This window comes from Zeus faber (assembly GCF_960531495.2).
Source record: "Zeus faber genome assembly, chromosome: 14".
NCBI lineage: Eukaryota > Metazoa > Chordata > Actinopteri > Zeiformes > Zeidae > Zeus > Zeus faber.
Genome location: NC_137200.1, coordinates 8,679,454 through 8,702,340, shown reverse-complemented (window position 1 = coordinate 8,702,340; position 22,887 = coordinate 8,679,454).

The following is a 22,887-nucleotide window of genomic DNA, read 5'->3' as shown; positions in this document are numbered from 1 at the left end:
GGGTCAGTCTATCTATCTATATGACACTTGTTTGCCTTATAATATACAAGCATGTTGGATGAAATTTATGTATGTACATTTATATGTCTGTCTGTACTGCTGCACACATCACATACCTCCACATAAACCGATCAGCCAGCACATTAAATCCACTACTCAGTTTGTATGCAGAGGATATTTTGTTGTATTTACAGAACCCAATATCATCCCCACTGGAAGTGTTCAATCTTATACCTAAATTTGATGTTCTGGAGCTGCCCGCTCCTGAAACCAGTTAGAGTTCACCAGGTTTTAAGTGTCTCTGCCAAATTTGGATTGATATTGATCACCTACGACCGGAATGCTTCTGCCCGGTCTCGAGCCGGGGTCCTTTTGCGTGTTAGGCGAACGTGATAACCACTACACCACAGAAACTGATAGCACCTTTGACACACCCGAGGTTACACACCCGAATATATGATGTCAAAACAGGCGAGGCCCTGATGGAGATCCTATCTAATTGGTTTATTTGTCTGTTAGTCTGTCTGTCTTTCTGTTTGCTATCGTAGGAGGCACTTGAAGAGGCCTCTTCCAGTCGGTTGACAGCCGAATTGCAAACAAGTTCCAGCCAGTTTCCAGCCAGCCACCATGTGCTCCCCACCCGGTTGCCATTACCCCCCCCCCCACTCCTCATGTGTCATGATAGGGCGTGTTTAATTTTTACTGTAAACACAGCCATTTTTTCAATTGCAGTGTGCACCATGAGATGGCGCTAACTTCACGAAAAACACAATCACATTCCAGAGAGCGATTTCAGATTTTCACTCATAACCTGAGATATTTTCCTTGAACCATCATTTCTCAAAACAAATTTTTTTTGGTCGCCATAATGAGAACAGGTCTTTATGACTTATTTTAATCTAAATGTTGCACAGGTGTTTAATTTCAAAAGGGGAGCAGTTTTTTATTTACTTTTTGAAAATTACAAAGTTCAATGGCTTTTAATGGAGCACTCAAACTGGGTCAATGTAATTATAGTTTCAAGTTTATTGTCAAATACTTGTTAACAATGCAGGCATCACTACCAGTAAGGACATTCTTGGTCTCAGAGCCGACTCAACTTTACATAATACAGTGGTGCAAAAAAGTATTTAGTCAGCCACCAATTGTGCAAGTTCTTCCACTTGAAAATATGAGAGAGGCCTGTTATTTTCATCATAGGTATACCTCAACTATGAGAGGCAAAATGAGAAAAAAAAATCCAGAAAATCACATTGTCTGATTTTTAAAGAATTTATTTGCAAATTATGGTATGGTATTAAGTATTTGGTCAATAACAAAAGTTAATCTCAATACTTTGTTATATACCCTTTGTTTGCAATGACAGAGGTCAAACGTTTCTGTAAGTCTTCACAAGGTTTTCACTCACTGTTGCTGGTATTTTGGCCCATTCCTCCATGCAGATCTCCTCTAGAGCAGTGATGTTTTGGGGCTGTCGCTGGGCAACACGGACTTTCAACTCCCTCCAAAGATTTTCTATGGGGTTGAGATCTGGAGACTGGCTAGGCCACTCCAGGACCTTGAAATGCTTCTTACGAAGCCACTCCTTTGTTGCCCGGGCGGTGTGTTTGGGATCATTCTCATGCTGAAAGAACCAGCCACGTTTCATCTTCAATGCCCTTGCTGATGGAAGGAGGTTTTCACTCAAAATCTCACGATACATGGCCCCATTCATTCTTTCCTTTACATGGATCAGTCGTCCAGGTCCCTTTGCAGAAAAACAGCCCCAAAGCATGATGTTTCCACCCCTGTGCTTCACAGTAGGTATCGTGTTCTTTGGATGCAACTCAGCTTTCTTTCTCCTCCAAACACGACAAGTTGAGTTTTTACCAAAAAGTTCTATTTTGGTTTCATCTGACCATATGACATTCTCCCAATCCTCTTCTGGATCATCCAAATGCTCTCTAGTAAACTTCAGACGGGCCTGAACATGTACTGGCTTAAGCAGGGGGGCACGTCTGGCACTGCAGGATTTGAGTCCCTGGCGGCGTAGTGTGTTACTGATGGTAGCCTTTGTTACTTTGGTCCCAGCTCTCTGCAGGTCATTCACTAGGTCCCCCCGTGTGGTTCTGTGATGTTTGCTCACTGTTCTTGTGATCATTTTGACCCCACGGGGTGAGATCTTGCGTGGAGCCCCAGATCGAGGGAGATTATCAGTGGTCTTGTATGTCTTCCATTTTCTAATAATTGCTCCCACAGTTGATTTCTTCAAAACAAGCTGCTTAACTTTTGCAGATTCAGTCTTCCCAGCCTGGTGCAGGTCTACAATTTTGTTTCTTGTGTCCTTTGACAGCTCTCTGGTCTTGGCCATAGTGGAGTTTGGAGTGTGACTGTTTGAGGTTGTGGACAGGTGTCTTTTATACTGATAACGAGTTCAAACAGGTGCTATTAATACAGGTAACGAGTGGAGGACAGAGGAGCCTCTTAAAGAAAAAGTTACAGGTCTGTGAAAGCCAGAAATCTTGCTTGTTTGTAGGTGACCAAATACTTATTTTACCGAGGAATTTACCAATTAATTCATTAAAAATCCTACAATGTGATTTCCTGGATTCTTTCCCCCCATTCTGTCTCTCATAGTCGAAGTGTACCTATGATGAAAATTACAGGCCTCTCTCATCTTTTCAAGTGGGAGAACTTGCACAATTGGTGGCTGACTAAATACTTTTTTGCCCCACTGTACGCAAATTAAGGGTGAATAGTATCTAAGAACAGAATTTAAAGAGCATTTAAACAGATAATTTTTGAACTAAATTTTCAAATCAAAAATGGAAAGATGTAGTGTAGTCGATGTAATATGAAGGTATTTACCTAAATGAAAGACAAAATAAATATAAATATATAAATATAAATTCTTCATAGTTATTATTGTACTCATCATCATTGATACCATTTTACTATGAAAATGTTTCACAGATTTTTATATATCGTCAAGGTCAAAGTTACTAGAATCCACAACTGTAGACACGACCTCCCTCCAGTCCCAAATGTGGGAATCTCTACTGCAGAATTTCTAGTAGTGGGGGACTGCGGGCGGGTTCTCCCCCAACATGTGTTCAATGGAAACTTGATTCAGGGATTCTACTGTCATGGTGAAGCTTCAGGGGCGGATTTAACAGCTGTAAGTATCACATGCTTTGAGGAGTAAAATCTTTCAACTGTTAATGTACGTGTGGAGGTGCAGGTGGTTGTTTATGTATGTATTATAATGATTACATTTGTCTATCCGTTAATACAGAAGTGTATTTTTTTCATGTTGGGTGTTGTTTGTTTGAGTTTTGTTTTTCATTCTGTTTTTATTTCATAATACTTCAGGTTCGTTCAAGATCATACTGCTTTCAATTTTAAGCATTTATATTCCATTATGCTGCCATATTTTATCATTTTTTTTATGGTACACAGTTAACTGTGAGTTTGTATTGTATATTTCACCCTTTTCACATATATTGTCAATTTCTTTTTTATATTTGGATTTTCATATTTTATTCTATTGTTATGACTGCCTATTGTTTTGATGTGAGCTGCTGCCACATTGCAATTTCCCGACAGTTTCTGTTGGTCAGTCTATCTATCTATATGACACTTGTTTGCCTTATAATATACAAGCATGTTGGATGAAATTTATGTATGTACATTTATATGTCTGTCTGTACTGCTGCACACATCACATACCTCCACATAAACCGATCAGCCAGCACATTAAATCCACTACTCAGTTTGTATGCAGAGGATATTTTGTTGTATTTACAGAACCCAATATCATCCCCACAGGAAGTGTTCAATCTTATACCTAAATTTAATGTTCAAGGTGTAAACTTGAAGTTGGTCCAACACTCTGAAATGAAACAACAAACAGCGACGTTTCAAACATTTTCTCTTTGCGATCGGTCTGTTTAAAGGAATTCTTTTAGAAGGCAGCGGTGCATTATGGGAAAAACAGTGGAAATGATTAACGTATTGTTGTTTAGTTTCTTGATGGGTGTGATGTGTTGAAGAATGAAGGAGTGACCGCTGACACTGACTTGAATAAAATAATTTTATTACACAAATCAGCATCAAACCAGACTTGCCATGGATGTCCTGGGAGAGACCCGAGCCGGATGGAATCTCTGCCAAGTGACGCTCTGCACTCGCTTTTAAAGCTGTACAGAGATAACATACCATCTCTGGTTCCAACCCATAGGTGCCTGCTCAGCCTATGTCCTGTCATAAATCTAAACATTTCCTCCTCTGGTCGAGCTGGAGGAATAAACAAAATTACTCTCCCATTGGACCTCTGAATAGACCCTTGACGTTCTCGTTCTTAAGCAATAAATCTAATAATAACATAGTTAATATTATGACCGCACTATATCTCAGCTTTGGGAGCTCAGTGACCTATTCAGCTCAAACCTTCCAGACACCTCATATTCCCCCCTTCGAGACTACACAAAGTCTCGACAGAGAGAAGAGTAATTGAACATACGATGTTAATTGGCTTAATAGAAATCACTTAATAACAAACACAATTGGTTATAATATACCCCTCTGACCATGCTTAGTCATAGCAATACAGCAAATTTGTGGAGTGTGAGAGCGAAAAACCCATCTGGCAGCTTCCTTTCTTAGAACATCCATCAATCAATCAAGACAGGAAAATTCTCTCACGGTCCCTCTGCCCCACGCAACCACCTAAGGTACTCCAAATCAATTAACAGAAAAAGACGAAGGGTTTAGACTACTGTATAGGATGTTACATATAAATGCATACATTTAGAGCCTCAGAAATAAATCAAAAAAATTGTCCAAAGTCAGGCTGGTCGACCCATCGGACCTTCCAGTGGACCTTTCCCTGCCTAGCACCAATGTCCCTCAAAAACCGCAAAAAAAGAAAATACCTGAGGTCCCAATGTATTCACTTCATCCTACTACAGACAACTCAAAGAAAACAATAGCAAATCAAAGTAATATGTCTTGCTAAAAATATCTAGCGTAGAGTTCAGGATATTCATCAATAATACAGGTTACATTGTAGTAAACAAACTCCAATATTATAAAAACATTCAGGACACATATGTATGTATTGAACTGTTGCTTTTTAACACCATCAACTTTTAATGATATTTCACTCGACACTCCTGATCATGATGTCTTCATTCAGGGTCCGCCGTCCATTTTCCTCCTCCATTTTCGAGTGTCCATGTTTGAATGTTCAAGTCCATTAGGCTGTTAGGATCTCTGGACACAGCCATCCTCTGACTGGTCCTGAAAGAAAGAATCACCAGCCAGTATCTTGCACAAACATCAAATACAGTATAATAATTTCACTTTTGCATTATACTTTAACATTATTCCAATATATAATTAACATTTTTCTTTTCCTCCTTTGTCCATGCATTTTCCTTGTTAACAATAGTGTTGAGTAAATGATGGAATCAGATATTTAGAATGGGTCTTTATCTACTAGTGTTAGTGCCTAACTACACACCTCTACCCAATTCAGACCTGTATGCTGACAGATTTTAACAATGCGATTTTTCAGCACACCATTCATTTTTTCACAAATTCCTTGGCTTTGCGGATGATAAACAGCTCCTAAACGTTGTTTAATTCCCAATTTTTGCAGAATTCATTTTACTGTTCTATCCACGAACTCTTTGCCATTATCTGAGGATATCCGATCTGGAAGTCCCCACCTGCTTATGACCTCCCGACACAAGAACTTAGCAACCGACTGAGCATCTTTACGCTTGGTTGGACATGCCTCAGGCCACCGTGAAAATCTATCCACGACGACTAGCATGTATCTTTTACCTCCTATTGGTCTTATCATGTCAACAAAATCCACAACCAACTCACGCATACGACCTGTCGGAGTTGGAATGTGACCGGGTGGACTCAACACACCCCTCCGAACATTATTTTTAAGACAGATTGTGCATCTGCCTATGACATAATCAATTTTCTCAAGCAAGTACGGTGCCCAAAAACCATACTCTTTCGTGATCTTTCTCCTTACCTCCCCCCTTGCAACATGGGCTAACCCATGTGCTGAATCATCAGACCTAGTAGGTCAGGGGGTGCTACCATCAGTCCTTCATGATTTCTCCACAGACCAGCAGAATCTTGTGTGGCCCCTCGGTCCAACCATAATTGTTTATCGATGGCTGACGCCGCTTCTTGCATCGCGATCACGTCTCTGAGCGTGATTTTATCTTCCAAGTCCACTTCATGAGTGACCAGAAGAACCTTGCCTGCTTTGTTTGCTCCTGTAACTGCTTTAGCAGCCTCATCAGCCGCTTTGTTACTTTGTGTGACCCTTGACGTGTCCATTTTGTGTGCTGCACACTTAGCTACAGCTATTTCCTTTGGTTTCATCATTACATGCAACAATTTCATTATTTGGGCATGATGCTGTATCGGAGAACCATCGGTTTTCTTAAATCCTCGATTTTTCCATACTGATCCAAATAAATGACACACATTATGTGCATATTCCGAATCTGTATATATTGTCACTCGCTTGCCTTCGGCCAATAGACAAGCTTCAGTCAGGCCCACAAGCTCAGCAAGCTGTGCAGAAGCAGGTTGTGGTATTACTTCTGCTTTCTCAACAACAAATTCAGTTCCCTGGGCTTTGACTACTGCATAACCAGCACTCAATGTGTCTCCTATTCGATAGCAGGACCCGTCAGTCCAATACTCCACATCTGACACATGCAGTGGGAAAGCTTGCAAGTCTGATCTGAGCTTTGCATATCTCTCTACTTCCTGAATACAATCATGTGGCTCTCCATCCCCTGGTGTTGGTAAATTATCAGCTGGATTTACCGTGACGCACCTTACTAAGTTGACATCTTCCTGCTCTAAGAGCCTATGATAGTCTCTTAGCCTAGACATAGTCAATGTACATTTACCGAAGTTCAAAAGATTTCTGAGACTATGATGGGTAAGAATTGTCACTGGGTAACCCATAGTTACTGATGATGCTTTCTCATACATTAGATAAACTCCCACCATTTCTCTGTAGCACAGTGGTAGCCCAGATTCTACTTCTGAATAGGCAGTAGAATAATACGACACAGGTTGAGGACTTGTCCCTGTACCTGTTGGCTGACAAAGAACTGCACATGCATATTTGCCTCCAGTGGACGTAGCCACATACAGCAAAAAGTTCTTAGAGTAGTCTGGCAGCGCTAGCGCTGGAGCTTCTTGTAGCCTCTGTTTGATCGTTTCAAATGCCATAAGACCTTCCTGGGTCCAGGTGAGGTTACAATGGAGTTGAGCATTCCCAGTCTCTTTTATCATGGCTCTCAAAGGCCCTGTTAGGCAGGCATAATCTTCTACCCAGGCTGAAGAATATCCCGCAATGCCAAGAAATGTCATCATCTCTCTGACTGTTCTAGGCTTTGGTGCCGTTCGAATGGCTTCCACATGACTCTCAGAGATGCTTCTGTGTCCATGGGTTATTGTTTGACCCAAATAAACAACTTTTTCTTGACAATACTGTAGCTTCTTCTGAGAGGCCTTGTGACCTTTGTCTGCCAATTGCTGTAACAGTTTGATTGAATCCTCATGGCATGTTTCCTTATCCGGTGAACAGATGACGATGTCGTCGACATACTGAATGACAGTACTTTTCAAGATCTGATCAATCCCAGCCAAGTCATCTTGCAATACTTTATTGAAAATGTGAGGGCTATGTTTGAATCCTTGAGGGAGCCTCTTGTACTTGAAGGTTTGTCCTTTGTATGTGAATCCAAACAATCCTTGACTTTCTTCGCTCAGTGGAACACTGAAAAATGCTCCACACAAATCCAACACTGTGAAGTGTGTAGCCTCTGGAGGGATTTGGGCTAACAAGGTATGTGGATCTGGTACATCTGCTGGAAAATCCTGCACCACTTCATTTATCGCTCTTAAATCATGTACCAAGCGATAGGACTCATCTGGTTTCTTTAAAGGCAATATAGGCGGGTTACTCTGAGGATCCGAACATATTTCCACTACACCTGCTTTTAACAGTCCTTCAATTTGTGGTTCAATCCCTTTGATTGCCTCCTCCTTTAGTGGATATTGGTTCTTCCAAGGAGGTTTGGTTCCTGGTCTCAGTTCAACTCTCACCGGTTGGGCTGACTTCACAAGTCCGATGTCAGTACTATGTCGTCACCACAAACATTCTGGAATTTGTTGCAGCATCTCCTCTCTCATGCTGTCTGAGTCCAATTTAGCGCTGAACATTGACTCATGTGTCATCTGTATCACTTGTGGTTGTCCTTGTCCTTGAGCTGAAATCATGATTTTCATGAACTTCTGTTCTTCACTTATCCAGATAGCAAGATTCTCCTTTATTGGTGAAAAAATGGCTTCCTCAGCTTCTGCCATCATTTCTCCTATTTGCTTCTGCTCAAATCCTTCAGCCACCATTAAAGTCACATGTGGCACACGTTTCACAATGTCATACTCTTTCTCAAGATATTCATTGGTGTTTATCTTCATAGCTGCTCCTTGTGGTCCCACAATTATGCAGCATGAGATCAGCTGAACATGCTTCGGTTGACTACTCAACCATTCTTCTGGATCCAATTGGTCAGCTTTCTTGAAATATTTCAACGTGCAATGATGTGGATATTCAGGGGGCTTAGCATCAGGCATATTTGCCACAATGAACTTCTCCCACATCTTGGCTGGCTCTAATAGCTCTGGACTAAGATTTCCAATCCAATATACTGAAGAAGTCTCGGTCTCTGGTGCGCTAAACAACTGGTGGTAGACATCAGGTGGCACATCCACCAGACAGCCGTCCGGTGTACACCGTATTGTACAATTTAGTTTGCACATAGCATCTCTTCCCAAGAGTGCAATGGGCGTATGTTCTGACACCAAAATAGGTAGTGTGATTTTCCGATTTCTACAGCAGAGCTCAATTGGTTTTGTGAGAGGAATCAGCTGTTTCACACCCTCAAACCCGATTGTCCGTACCAATTGGTCAGACATGGGGAGATGCATAGCATCTTCAGGCCGAACACAGGTGAAAGCTGCTCCGCAATCTGCCATTACTTCCAATGACTTATCATTTATTTTCACCTCTATTTTTGGATCTTGCTCCGGCCCTGATACTACCAGCTGACACCTCCCTTTCGAGTCTTCTGGGCACCCCTAGAAACCAGGTTCCGGACCCCTGTAAGGGTTCGCTGGTCCCCTGGGTGGCTGTGGTTGTCCTCTGAAGCCTCCTCTGAAGCCTCCTCTGAAGCCTCCTCTGAACCTGTAGCAGTCACGTACAAAATGACCTTGTTGTCCACAATTATGACACGCTCCTTGAGACTGTTGGAAATTTCCTCCTCTTCCTTTTCCTAAATTTCCTTGGCCTCTTCCTCTCCATGTTTGTGGTTGGTCAAAAACCGGCTGTGGAAAGGAGACAGTGAAGACCACAGGTGGTAGTACCTGAATCTGTCCTTGCTGTGGTTGTGGTGGTAATTGATTTAGTTGTGACTGGCTCTGCATAACCACAGCTTGTTTCTTTTTCTTCTTCTTATTATCCACCAACTGTATTTGGTTGACTTTTCTGAGAGTCTCCTGATCCTGTTCCTTCTTCGTTGTACTGTTGGAGCTTGGGTACATCTTCATGGTTGATTTAGCCTTGCCCATCTCTATTATTTGCTCATCCTCACCTTTGAAGAGATAGTTGCCCTCCTGTGCAATCACTGGGAGCTGGGGATAAACATCAGTGAACTTCACCTCCTTCTCATAAGGCGGGGGCTTCTGTAAAGATGCTGTATGTGAGAAGGGCGTGGTAATCTTCTCCATCAATTTTTCTGTTTCCTTTTCATTTTTCTTTATTTCTTGTCTACTTTGTTCTCTTTTTTCCTTTGCAGCTTCGAACCATGTCTGTCCCTCCTTTGCAAACAGTTGCAGAACGCCAAGTTCTGTTTGTCTTTTCTCCGTGCGTCTCTTTCCTTTCTTGCCTTTCTTTTGATTTACCTTATATGTGGACACAAGCACCTGTATTGTTTTAATCACATCCGGGTTAAGAGTTCCTTCAACTGGCCATGGTTGTTCAATGTCCGGCCAACGCTTGCTCTATTTTCCTGATATTTTTGCAATATCTTTAATAAGGGGATTGTTCTTTTGCACTACATCAATAGGAGTGATTACTTTTGTAATTTTAGTATCCATTTTTGACATCCTAATGACTCTCTTATTTTTCTTTTATTGTAAATCAAATTGAATTATTTAAAAAATGTCTTTATAAAGCACCGTGTAATCACACTCAACCAACAACAGCTGAATTTGCCAACCCCAAAGGAGACCAATCGCTTCCCACTTGTGAAAGCCAATTCACTTGTTCACTATCATTCACACTCATTTATGTTCAATTATCAAAATGATATCAGTGTTCATTCTCAAAACAGCATAGATAAATCATACCCAGATAATGAAACCAATATTCACCGAACAGTATTTAAATAAAATCAGCTTTTCCATATGTGATCAATCAATTAATCAATAATACTCCATTAATTAGGCAAATGCCTTAATTGGTCAGTCTGTTGCCAAGTCTCTCACTAAATAATTGCAAATGCAATGTATGAAAAAGAACTACTACAAACGCATATGTGAAAACAAGCTAAACACATTTATTGTAACTAAATTTATAGGCATATAGGTAAATGCAGGTAAGGTCTGTTGAAAGAGTTTGTGGATAAAACCGTACTGGCCTTTAATTGATTTGGATGGATTCAGGATTCCAGAACGTTGTCATCCGCAAGCCTCAGTGTCTGTGAAGATCTGCCAGATGTCTTGTCATCTGCCCTATGGATGATTCAGTTCAGACTCATTCCATCTTTTCTGTCTTTCCCCAGCTTTCACTCAGCATAGTAAAAGAGAGGAAGAAAGAAAAAAGAAAAAGAACAACAGAAGAGTTCAATGCCTTAGGCTCACTCTAAATTCTTATACACACTGTAATACAATTCAGTGTGACATACATTATCAGCTTTTTATTTTGCGCACACTTGAAATAAAGCAATGGTTACTTTTAATCATGCAATGCATTTAAAGTCCAAAGAGTATATTAGTCAATCTGATATCACCTTTAATTAGTTATTTTTATTCTATTTATCTATTTATTTTTATTTTATTTAATTATTTTTATTCTATTTATCTATTTGATTGTATTTTATCCTTTTTATTCTTTCTTCTAACTACTGAGAGAAAAGAGTAGAGAGGGGGCTCACCAGCCCCTCTTGTCAGGAGGAGTTAACTAAATTCCACTCTTGTGTGAAGCACCACCCCTTGCTCCACCTCTTATGTTTAGCAAAGACTTCCAGTATGGACTGGTCGTCAGCGAGTGAACATCCTGTTTTGGCTCCCGTAGGGACAGCCCAGCTCAATGCAGTTACACGCACTCGTAAATCAAAGCTGTTTTCTCTCAGCAGTCGAAACACAAAACCTCTTTTCTTGCATCAAGAACCAGAGTCTCCCTTCACCCCAACAAGACCATCTGCTCTTTTAACCAGACAGGATTCACAGAAATCACCGCCACACACACCCCAAGCACAAAAAGAAAAAGAAAAAACCCACACGCCAATCAAACAAATCACAAATCCTCCTTCCAATTCAGAGCAGGAGATTTTCTTTTCTTTTCTGGATGTGTTCATGTATGTGTAGGCAGACTGTGGCTCTAGTCCTTCAGAAGGCTCATTTTGTTATCAACTATATAAAATCCTGTAAAGGTTCATATCCTTTATCAAATGCACAAACGTCCTTGGAAAAAAAGCTCATATATATTTATCAAACGTCCTTAAAGAAAAAGGCTCATATATATTTATCAAAAGTCCTTAAACAGGCTCATATATGTTTATCAACTTTACAAAGTCCGTATACAGGCTCATATATGTTTATCACTAAAGGGGCAAGAAATGTTTTTCTTTATGTATTATTCAACTGCTCACCACATATGTATACCTATTTAATAACACATATATTCTATATCACATACACATACACAAAACATTACACAAAGCTCTTCACATGTGGCACCTTCACACTCACACACACAAAAAGAAAAAAAGAAAAAGATATGTCTGACCAGCAGAACATCTAATCCCCAGAGACTTTAACAGCGCTTAGCTTTATGTTTTAGGTCGACTCATTTATACTTTTCTAATTTCATCAAAATTTTCCCTTTGGCCAGACTTTTAAAATTTTACTTTGGCCACACTTTTAACAAATTCTTTTTAATCAGATTCTCTCATCATGCATGTTCACTAGTTCTCCAGAGCAGGTTCTGCCCTGTTTTTCCTCACTTTTCTTTACAAACTTTATTTTTTCATCTTTTGAGCCTTTAACTTGTAACTGTTTTTATTTCACTTTATCCTTTTCATCTTACTTTAGCTCAAACTTTATTTTTCATCTTTAGCCTTTAACTTGTAACTCTTTTTATTTGACTTTATCTTTTTCATCTTACTTTAGGCTTTTAACTTTTATCTCTTTTTCACTTTTCATATTTTTCATCTTACTTTTAGGCTTTTAACTTTTATCTCTTTTTCACTTTACTTTCTTCTTTTTCATCTTTATTCATATAATTTTATTTTGAGTCAATTCCCCTGGCCAGGGTTATTTCCTCTTGTTTTTTCCTACCTAGATTTGACAATATTATATCTTCATTCGGCCAACTTTCACACAGCATTTAATGTACACATGTCTTACTGTTTAACGAGATACGGGCCCTGTCTTCGTTTATCTTGCATGGTTATTTAAATAACTTTTGGCTACTAGTTCTGCCATTCTACAATTACTTTTTATTTCTACTTTCTCAACATCTTTTAAGCCTTTAACTTTTCTCATCTCTATTCTCTTATTTCAACTCTTAACTTTTATTTCTCTCGTCTCTATTCTCTATTTCAACTTTTAATTTTTAACTTTTATTTCTCTCGTCTCTATTCTCTATTTCAACTTAATTCTCTTTTTCTTCACTTATTATTCTCTTATTCCCCTTATTTACGTCTTTTACATCTTAATTAACCCCAATTTAGACGGAAACTCACTTCACACATCAACACATCATCTCCATCCCCGCATAATCTCAGTGTAGTCTCCCTGCCAAAAACATACTGCTCCTAGCCCACATAACAGCTCAATTTTGTGAGAGGTCACTCACCCTGGAGCGGCAGTTCGCTGGAGCAGGCAGCATCGGCAGATGAGGCCCAACAGATCCTGTTCGTGACGCCACTTTGTAGTTTAGTTTCTTGATGGGTGTGATGTGCTGAAGAATGAAGGAGTGACCGCTGACACTGACTTGAATAAAATAATAGTTTTATTACACAAATCAGCATCAAACCAGACTTGCCATGGATGTCCTGGGAGAGACCCGAGCCGGATGGAATCTCTGCCAAGTGACGCTCTGCACTCGCTTTTAAAGCGGTACAAAGATAACATACCACATCTGGTTCCAATCCATAGGTGCCCGCTCAGCCTATATCCTGTCCTAAATGTAAACCTTTCCTCCTCTGGTCGAGCTGGAAGAATCAACAAAATTCCTCTCCCATAGGACCTCTCAATAGACCCATTGTTGTTTTGTTCTTCGTATGACATCAAGGCAATAAATCTAATACTAACATAGTTAATATTATGACCGCACTATATCTCAGCTTTGGGAGCTCAGTAACCAATTCACCTCAAACCTTCCAGACACCTCAACAGAACTCAATATCATCCCCACTGGAAGTGTTCAATCTTATACCTAAATTTGGTGTTCTGGAGCTGCCCGCTCCTGAAACCAGTAAGAGGTCACCAGGTTTTAAGTGTCTCTGCCAAATTTGGAGTGATATTGATCACCTACGACCGGAATGCTTCTGCCCGGTCTCGAGCCGGAGTCCTTTCGCGTGTTAGGCGAACGTGATAACCACTATACCACAGACACTGATAGCACCTTTGACACACCCGAGGTTACACACCCAAATATATGATGTCAAAACAGGCGAGGCCCTGATGGAGATCCTATCTAATTGGTTTATTTGTCTGTTAGTCTGTCTGTCTTTCTGTTTGCTATCGTAGGAGGCACTTGAAGAGGCCTCTTCCAGTCGGTTGACAGCCGAATTGCAAACAAGTTCCAACCAGTTTCCAGCCAGCTAGATCCTCCAACGGTTCTTAAAACTTGCTGTGTTGGGAAAACGTTCTCTATCATTGATCACAAGTGGCTTTCGAGAGAAGAAGCTTGGACTTGCATCCCTTTGAATAATGCTGTCACAGAGCAGCGCTCTGCTGAATCTAGTGGAATTAAAACAGGTGTTACATTTCTCAGTCAATTATGGAATGACATTGATCACATACGAGTATGCAGTAGGTATGTTTCCGCCCAGTTTTGAACAGGGGACCTTTTGCGTGTAAAGCGAACGTGATAACCACTACACTACAGAAACTGATACACCCTTTCTGGCACCCTAAGGCTGGTGCCGGATACCACAGGACACCTTGAGAAGTCTTGTGCAGTCCATGCCTGTTTTGCTGGCACGAGGTGAAGCTACAAGATATTTGTGGTTATAATTGGTCGTTTTAATGTTTTGGCTGAACAGTGGACGTCACTGCTTGTTGCTGTCCTGGCAGTTCAAATATCCCTGAAGAAGGGCTTTAACAATCGTTCCAAGATGGTGGAGTGTAGACACAAAAGAAGAGGGAGGTTCCTCCCTCTTTAAGATGGAGATGTTTCCGCCCGGTTTCGAACCAGGGACCTTTCGCGTGTGAAGCGAACGTGATTACCACTACACTACGGAAACTGAAAATACGTTACAGACACCCTAGGTCTGGTGCTGGATACCACAGGACACCTGTTTTGGTGGCACTAAGTGGAGCGACAAGATATTTGTGGTTATAAGTGGTTGTTTTGGCTGATCAGTGGACGTCATAGCGGTTTAAATATCGCTGAACAGGGGCTTTTACAATCGTTCCTGGATGATGGAGTGTAGACACAAATGGAGAGGGGGGTTCCTCCGATGGTTCTTAGAACTTCTTTCCGTGTGGAAACATGTTTTTTTCAATTCTGCCCGCTCCTGAAACCAGTAAGAGCTCAACAGGTTTTGAGTTTCTGCGCCAAATTTGGATTGATATTAATCACCTACGACTATAAGATCGCAATGTTTCTGCCCGGTCTCGAGCCGGGGTCCTTTCGCGTGTTAGGCGAACGTGATAACCACTACACCACAGAAACTGATAGGACCTTTGGCACACCCGAATATATGACGTCATAACAGGCGAGGCCCTGATGGAGATCCTATCCAATTGGTTTATTTGTCCGTTAGTCTGTCTGTCTTCTATAGTAGGAGGCACTTGAAGAGGCCTCTTCCAGTCGGTTGACAGCCGCATTCAAAAACATGTTCCAGCCAGTTTCCAGCCAGCCACCATGTGCTCCCCACCCGGTTGCCATTACCCCCCCCCCCCCCACTCCTCATGTGTCATGATAGGGCATGTTTAATTTTGACTGTAAACACAGCCATTTTTTCAATTGCAGTGTGCACCATGAGATGGCGCTAACTTCACGAAAAACACAATCACATTCCAGAGAGCGATTTCAGATTTTCACTCATAACCTGAGATATTGTCCTTGAACCATCATTTCTCAAAACAAATTTTTTTTGGTCGCCATAATGAGAACAGGTCTTTATGACTTATTTTAATCTACATGTTGCACAGGTGTTTAATTTCAAAAGGGGAGCAGTTTTTTTATTTACTTTTTGAAAATTACAAAGTTCAATGGCTTTTAATGGAGCACTCAAGCTGGGTCAATGTAATTATAGTTTCAAGTTTATTGTCAAATACTTGTTAACAATGCAGGCATCACTACCAGTAAGGAGATTCTTGGTCTCAGAGCCGACTCAACTTTACATAATACAGTGGTGCAAAAAAGTATTTAGTCAGCCACCAATTGTGCAAGTTCTTCCACTTGAAAATATGAGAGAGGCCTGTTATTTTCATCATAGGTATACCTCAACTATAAGAGGCAAAATGAGAAAAAAACAATCCAGAAAATCACATTGTCTGATTTTTAAAGAATTTATTTGCAAATTATGGTATGGTATTAAGTATTTAGTCAATAACAAAAGTTAATCTCAATACTTTGTTATATACCCTTTGTTTGCAATGACAGAGGTCAAACGTTTTCTGTAAGTCTTCACAAGGTTTTCACACACTGTTGCTGGTATTTTGGCCCATTCCTCCATGCAGATCTCCTCTAGAGCAGTGATGTTTTGGGGCTGTCACTGGGCAACACGGACTTTCAACTCCCTCCAAAGATTTTCTATGGGGTTGAGATCTGGAGACTGGCTAGGCCACTCCAGGACCTTGAAATGCTTCTTACGAAGCCACTCCTTTGTTGCCCGGGCGGTGTGTTTGGGATCATTCTCATGCTGAAAGAACCAGCCACGTTTCATCTTCAATGCCCTTGCTGATGGAAGGAGGTTTTTACTCAAAATCTCACGCTACATGGCCCCATTCATTCTTTCCTTTACATGGATCAGTCGTCCAGGTCCCTTTGCAGAAAAACGGCCCCAAAGCATGATGTTTCCACCCCTGTGCTTCACAGTAGGTATCGTGTTCTTTGGATGCAACTCAGCGTTCTTTCTCCTCCAAACACGACAAGTTGAGTTTTTACCAAAAAGTTCTATTTTGGTTTCATCTGACCATATGACATTCTCCCAATCCTCTTCTGGATCATCCAAATGCTCTCTAGTAAACTTCAGACAGGCCTGAACATGTACTGGCTTAACAGGGGGGCGCGTCTGGCACTGCAGGATTTGAGTCCCTGGCGGCGTAGTGTGTTACTGATGGTAGCCTTTGTTACTTTGGTCCCAGCTCTCTGCAGGTCATTCACTAGGTCCCCCCGTGTGGTTCTGTGATGTTTGCTCACTGTTCTTGTTATCATTTTGACCCCACGGGGTGAGATCTTGCGTGGAGCCCCAGATCGAGGGAGATTATCAGTGGTCTTGTATGTCTTCCATTTTCTAATAATTGCTCCCACAGTTGATTTCTTCACAACAAGCTGCTTAACTTTTGCAGATTCAGTCTTCCCAGCCTGGTGCAGGTCTACAATTTTGTTTCTTGTGTCCTTTGACAGCTCTCTGGTCTTGGCCATAGTGGAGTTTGGAGTGTGACTTTTTGAGGTTGTGGACAGGTGTCTTTTATACTGATAACGAGTTCAAACAGGTGCTATTAATACAGGTAACGAGTGGAGGACAGAGGAGCCTCTTAAAGAAAAAGTTACAGGTCTGTGAAAGCCAGAATTCTTGCTTGTTTGTAGGTGACCAAATACTTATTTTACCGAGGAATTTACCAATGAATTCATTAAAAATCCTACAATGTGATTTCCTGGATTCTTTCCCCCCATTCTGTCTCTCATAGTCGAAGTGTACCTATGATGAAAATTACAGGCCTCTCTCATCTTTTCAAGTGGGAGAACTTGCACAATTGGTGGCTGACTAAATACTTTTTTGCCCCACTGTACGCAAATTAAGGGTGAATAGTATCTAAGAACAGAATTTAAAGAGCATTTAAACAGATAATTTTTTAACTAGATTTTCAAATCAAAAATGGAAAGATGTAGTGTAGTCTATGTAATATGAAGGTATTTACCTAAATGAAAGACAAAATAAATATAAATATATAAATATAAATTCTTCATATTTATTATTGTACTCATCATCATTGATACCATTTTACTATGAAAATGTTTCACAGATTTTTATATATCTGCAAGGTCAAAGTTACTAGAATCCACAACTGTAAACACGACCTCCCTCCAGTCCCAAATGTGAGAATCTCTACTGCAGAATTTCTAATAGTGGGGGACTGCGGTAGGGTTCTCCCCCGAACATGTGTTCAATGGAAACTTGATTCAGGGATTCTACTGTCATGGTGAAGCTTCAGGGGCGGATTTAACAGCTGTAAGTATCACATGCTTTGAGGAGTAAAAACTTTCAACTGTTAATGTACGTGTGGAGGTGCAGGTGGTTGTTTATGTATGTATTATAATGATTAATTTGTCTATCCGTTAATACAGAAGTGTATTTTTTTCATGTTGGGTGTTGTTTGTTTGAGTTTTGTTTTTCATTCTGTTTTTATTTCATAATACTTCAGGTTCGTTCAAGATCATACTGCTTTCAATTTTGAGCATTTATATTCCATTATGCTGCCATATTTTATCATTTTTTGATCGTACGCAGTTAACTGTGAGTTTGTATTTTTTTGAATGATCGCAAGAGACTTCTGAGAGGCAGAGGTTGGACTAGTATATCTTTGGATGATGTGACAATTCTGCCCGCTCCTGAAACCAGTAAGAGCTCAACAGGTTTTTAGTTTCCCCGCCAAATTTGGATTGATAGTAATCACCTATGACTACGAGATCGCAATGTTTCTGCCCGGTCTCGAGCCGGGGTCCTTTCGCGTGTTAGGCGAACGTGATAACCACTACACCACAGAAACTGATAGAACCTTTGGCACACCCGAGGTTACACACCCAAATATATGACGTGATAACACGCGAGGCCCTGATGGAGATCTTATCTAATTGGTTTATTTGTCTGTTAGTCTGTCTGTCTTCTATAGTAGGAGGCACTTGAAGAGGCCTCTTCCAGTCGATTGACAGCCGAATTTCAAACAAGTTCCAGCCAGTTAACTGTGAGTTTGTATTGTATATTTCACCCTTTTCACATATAGTGTCAATTTCTTTTTTATATTTGGATTTACATATTATATTCTATTGTCATTATGACTGCCTATTGTTTTGATGTGAGCTGCTGCCACATTGCAACTTCCCTAAAGTTGCTGTGGGTCAGTCTATCTATCTATATGACACTTGTTTGCCTTATAATATACAAGCATGTTGAAAGAAATGTATGTATGTACATTTATATGTCTGTCTGTACTGCTGCACACATCACATACTTCCACATAAACCGATCAGCAAGCACATTAAATCCACTACTCAGTTTGTATGCAGAGGATATTTTGTTGTATTTACAGAACCCAATATCATCCCCACTGGAATTGTTCAATCTTATACCTAAATGTGACGTTCAAGGTGTAAACTTGAAGTTGGTCCAACACTATGAAATGAAACAACAAACAGCGACGTTTCAAACATTTTCTCTTTGCGATCGGTCTGTTTAAAGGAATTCTTTTAGAAGGCAGCGGTGCATTATGGGAAAAACAGGGGAAATGATTAATCTATCCTTCCGATTATTATGATAAATTATTTGAATTAATGGTCCTGGACCCTCCGTGGGGGGTTGCGTTTTACGACCGGGACAGTTTTTACCTGAAAATATTCTTGTTCACATGCGAGAACCGTGCGGCAGAGCGACATGCGGCAAAATGCCTAACCTGTGCTGTCCCTGTACAACTCATACTTACCTGGTAGGGGAGACACCATGATCATGAAGGTGGTTCACCCAGGGCGAGGCTCAGCCATTGCACTCCGGTTGTGCTGACCCCTGCGAATTCTCCAAATGTGGGAATCTCGACTGCATAATTTCTGGTAGTGGGGGACTGCGTTCGCGCTCTCCCCTGATCAACTGTTAAATGAAATCATAACAGTGGTTGTCAGGAACTTGACACATACTTGGTATGGATCGAGAGAGTGAACCATAAATATTTGATTGATTCATCTGGAATTAAATCGACACACTGTTTAGAACACAATTTAATCTTACTGTACTTCTAATCTCTTTATCTTAAAAAGCACCAGAAGGATATCTTTTTCAAAATGTGAATCTTTATGCAAAACAATCAACACAACAGTAGATTTTTCTTTGTTGAAGTCGATAAATTATCTCTAACTGCGCGGTCTGTTTAAAGGAATTATTTTAGAAGGCAGCGGTGCATTATGGGAAACAGGAGAAATAATTCATCTATCCTTCCGATTATTATGATCAATTATTTGAATTAGTGGTCCTGGACCCTCCGTTTGGTGTTGTCGTGTTACGACGGGGACAGTTTATCAGGGATCCAACCTACCAAGGTCACCCTCATCTGCAATGTCATAAATAGACTTGAACAGGTAGCAAAGAAGCTGAGCGAGCCCGAAGCCATAGCTACAAGTCCAACGATGGATACCATACAGAAATGCAATGCTTTTCATCCCTTTAATAGCTCAGCTCAGCCCCTCACGCCTCAGCTTTGAAATTCAAGCTCCATTTTGCTTTACTAAGTCTTCTGATTTAAGCATCATCGACAATTTCTACTAGGCATTCAAGCCACCATTAATAGCATGTTTGGTAATGTGGACATTCCTCAAGTGGAACTGGTGATTTCAGCTGGCCCATTGGCGGACAAGTTCCTGATCCTAACCCGCAGTGACTAAAGCTTTCCTTGACCGGGAATCGAACCCGGGCTGCGGCGGTGAAAGTGCCGAATCCTAGCCACTAGACCATCAGGGATCCAGCTGCCTGGTCACCCTCATCAGCAATGGCATATATAGAAGGTAACATGGAGTATAGAAGCTGACTCTAATCCTAACCCAAACCCCTTACCCCTCACCCTAACCCATGGCTACAAGTCCAGCGATGGATACCGTACAGAAATGTTGTGATGTCTCATCCCTCCGATATCTCAGCTGAGCATAGTTCAGCAGAGGAGAAAGAAGGCAGCCTTGAGGGGACCCGGTGCTGATGGTCCGGGAGTCAGATAAATTTTTTTTCCCAGCTTCATGTACTGCTTCCTGTCAGGCAGGAAGTCTGTGATCCACCTGCAGGTGGAGTCAGGCACACTCAGCTTGGAAAGCTTGTCCAGCAGAAGAGCCCGAATGATTGAAATCTGATATACCAAATCCACAAACAGGATCCTGGTGTAGGTTCCTGAGGAGTCCAGGTGCTGGAGGATGAAGTGGAGGGCCAAGTACTGCATCATCTACAGACCTGTAGGTGAACCGCAGGGGCTCCAGGAGAGGGTCTGTGACGGATTTGAGGTAGGAAAGCACAAGGCGTTCAAAAGACTTTATCACCACATTTGAAGTCTATAAATTATTATTATCTTTAACTACGTAACAGTAAAATAGACAATATTCTTTCTTTTTGGACACGATAGCCATACATATAAAACAAACAGTGATGATTCTTTATAGTTATTATTATACTCATCATCATTGATACCATTTTACTATGAAAATGTTTCACAGATTTTTATATATATGCAAGGTCATAGGTACTAGAATCCACAACTGTAGACACAACCTCTCTACGGTCCCAAACGTGAGAATCTCTACTGCAGAATTTCTAGTAGTGGGGAACTGCGGTCGGGTTCTCCCCCGAACATGTGTTCAATGGAAACTTGATTCAGGGATTCTACTGTCATGGTGAAGCTTCAGGGGCGGATTTAACAGCTGTAAGTATCACATGCTTTGAGGAGCAAAAACTTTCAACTGTTAATGTACGTGTGGAGGTGCAGGTGGTTGTTTATGTATGTATTATAATGATTACATTTGTCTATCCGTTAATACAGAAGTGTATTCTTTTCATGTTGGGTGTTGTTTGTTTGAGTTTTGTTTTTCATTCTGTTTTTATTTCATAATACTTCAGGTTCGTTCAAGATCATACTGCTTTCAAATTTGAGCATTTATATTCCATTATGCTGCCATATTTCATCATCTTTTTATTGTACGCAGTTAACTGTGAGTTTGTATTGTATATTTCACCCTTTTCACATATATTGTCAATTTCTTTTTTATATTTGGATTTTCATATTTTATTCTATTGTTATGACTGCCTATTGTTTTGATGTGAGCTGCTGCCACATTGCAATTTCCCTCAAGTTTCTGTGGGTCAGTCTATCTATCTATATGACACTTGTTTGCCTTATAATATACAAGCATGTTGGATGAAATTTATGTATGTACATTTATATGTCTGTCTGTACTGCTGCACACATCACATACCTCCACATAAACCGATCAGCCAGCAAATTTAATCCACTACTCAGTTTCTATGCAGAGGATATTTTGTTGTATTTACAGAAGTCAATATCATCCCCACTGGAAGCGTTCAATCTTATACCTAAATTTGGATTGATATTGATCACCTACGACCGGAATGCTTCTGCCCGGTCTCGAGCCGGGGTCCTTTCGCGTGTTAGGCGAACGTGATAACCACTACACCACAGAAACTGATAGCACCTTTGACACACCCGAGGTTACACACCCAAATATATGATGTGATAACATGCGAGGCCCTGATGGAGATCTTATCTAATTGGTTTATTTGTCTGTTAGTCTGTCTGTCTTCTATAGTAGGAGGCACTTGAAGAGGCCTCTTCCAGTCGGTTGACAGCCGAATTTCAAACAAGTTCCAGCCAGTTTCCAACCAGCCACCGTGCGCTCCCCACCCGGATGCCATTACCCCCCCATTCCTCATGTGTCATGACAGGGCGTGTTTAATTTTGACTGTAAACAGAGCCATTTTTTTTTCCAATTGCAGTGTGCACCATGAGATGGCGCAAGTCTGGTGCCGGATACCACAGGACACCTTGACATTGTATATTTCACCCTTTTCACATTTTGTCAATTTCTTTTGTATATTTGGATTTTCATGTTTTATTCTATTGTTATGACTGCCTATTGTTTTGATGTGAGCTGCTGCCACATTGCAATTTCCCGACAGTTTCTGTGGGTCAGTCTATCTATCTATATGACACTTGTTTGCCTTATAATATACAAGCATGTTGGATGAAATTTATGTATGTACATTTATGTCTGTCTGTACTGCTGCACACATCACATACCTCCACATAAACCGATCAGCCAGCACATTAAATCCACTACTCAGTTTGTATGCAGAGGATATTTTGTTGTATTTACAGAACCCAATATCATCCCCACTGGAAGTGTTCAAT